We start from the raw sequence: 2,111 nt of genomic DNA, 5'->3' as shown, positions 1-2,111 counted from the left end.
CACACACACACACCTGTCTCACCTGTCAGCCCATCTCACCTGTGCATGTCCACACTGCACGCATTGAAACAATGTGTCACATGACTCAGTCTGACAGAGTGACGTCACAGCTGCATTTAGTCAAACAAGTGTGTTCTAATTATCTTTAGATGAAGTAGGTTTGTGTTTGGTAAACTGCTCTGTGACAGTGACAGTTTGCCCAGTCCAGATAAAGCCAAAGGGATTCTCATGTGTCCAGTGTCCCTGAGTGAAATCAAACTGTAGAAGTTATTTATTTAAACTCAAGTTATATCTCAACCAGTAGTATCAAGATATTTTATTCATGTTGTGTGTTTGTGTGTTTGTGTGTTTATGTGTTTATGGTTATGGTTGTGTTTACAACCAGCTGTATACTGTTATTGGATTTCTCAAACTCCCAAATCTGGATCTTACGGTGGCCCTGAGAGCTCAACACACTGCATCTTAAGAAAACACATGCAAATACACAAAACACAAAACAAATTTAGAAAACATCTTCATTAATTTGACAACACATGAGCTGCAAAGACTCGCAACAGAACAGAATTGTTTCCAGGGGACACTAAAAAATGATAGGCTGGAATGCACTTCAATGCTTTTAACTTCAAAAGTCATAATTGGGCATTGAACGATGTGTGTCCCGGTTCATCACTTTTCTTTTAAGTTATTTTTCGCTATACTCCTGATAGAGAGAGCGAGAGAGAGAGAGAGAGAGAGGAGATGATATGCAACAAAGGGCCATTGGTTGGACTCAAACACCACTGTGGCTACGATTACGCCTCCATGGTACTCGCTCTACCAGGTGATTGGGGATGTTTTCTTAAGTTGCAGTGCTTTGAGCTCTCAGGGCCACCATAGGATCTCAGTGTCATCCTCAGTCAGGTAACATGGCATCCATCTCACAGCCTCTTTTCCTCATCTTATCATTAAAACCTGTCCTGTCTCAACATTGTTTGTTATTATAGTGTCCTTCTTCACCACATGTATCTGAACGGTGCAGTGAGAGGTTCAGATGTGACTTTAAACACATGATGCTCTGCTGTGATTCATCAGGTTACATTGTCATGGAGATGCAGCTTCACCTGGATAACATCTGTTTACACATCAACAACCACATCATCAACCAGAACCCTTTACTTGTACTTCACTCAGGACTTACAGACAGGAAGTTAAAAGCTTCATTCACTGTTTTACTTCAGTAAATGTAAAATTTATTTTCAGCAAAATTGACTTTGATATAAAAATAAAAGTTCTCATTATGTTTCTGAATGAAATGTGCTTCATGTTAATTACATCAGAGCAGCTACACAGCTGAAGTAGGGGTCATTATCATACAGCTGGGACCCCACAACACACGCACACACTAAAAATACACACACACACACACACACACACACATACACACACACACACAGACAGGATGAACACACACTAGAATTTATCTGACTTCTCCAAATCGAAGTCCTCCTGCCTGTCTCTCCTTGAAGGGCGTTAATTGTGTGTGTGTGTATGTGTGTGTGTGTAAGGTATGCGTGCTTCCAGCCCCCACCCCTCTCCCAGGGACAGCACTCCACACGTGAACAGTTTTCCACTTCCCTCCACTAGATTTACTGTTCCTATAATATTCCTGTATGTAGTCTATTGATATGTTAAATCATAATTCGATTCAAATTGTCAATGACCGACAGGGTTAATCTACACCACAATCAGTAAAATGAATGAGTGTTGGTGTGTGTACACTCTCGGGTCAGTCAACGGGGGGGGGGGGGGGGGGGGGGCGTTTGGCCGCTTAGACGACTGCTGCTGTCGCCTGACAGTTTGTTCTATTGCTCTGCTATAATTGCCCCCTCGGTGGTGAAAGCGAATCAAAGCCCCCCCTCACCACCAATACCTCCTCCCATCATGCATGGTCCCATGGAAGACTCATTGGCACTCCACACTGTAAGAAATGTCCCCTCACCACTTAGACCCACTGACTCCACATTTGTTTCACACTTTTACATAAAAGCAGCAGAGTCTTAAAGCAGCTGCAAGACGTGATGCGTTCACATTGTATTTATAACCAAAGAAACTTGGCTCATCTTACACTCACG

The sequence above is a fragment of the Seriola lalandi genome, unplaced genomic scaffold, assembly GCF_002814215.2.
Source record: "Seriola lalandi dorsalis isolate HSWRI2012SDOR001 ecotype SW California unplaced genomic scaffold, Sedor1 jcf7180002054399, whole genome shotgun sequence".
Lineage (NCBI taxonomy): Eukaryota > Metazoa > Chordata > Actinopteri > Carangiformes > Carangidae > Seriola > Seriola lalandi.
This window is presented reverse-complemented; position numbering follows the sequence as displayed.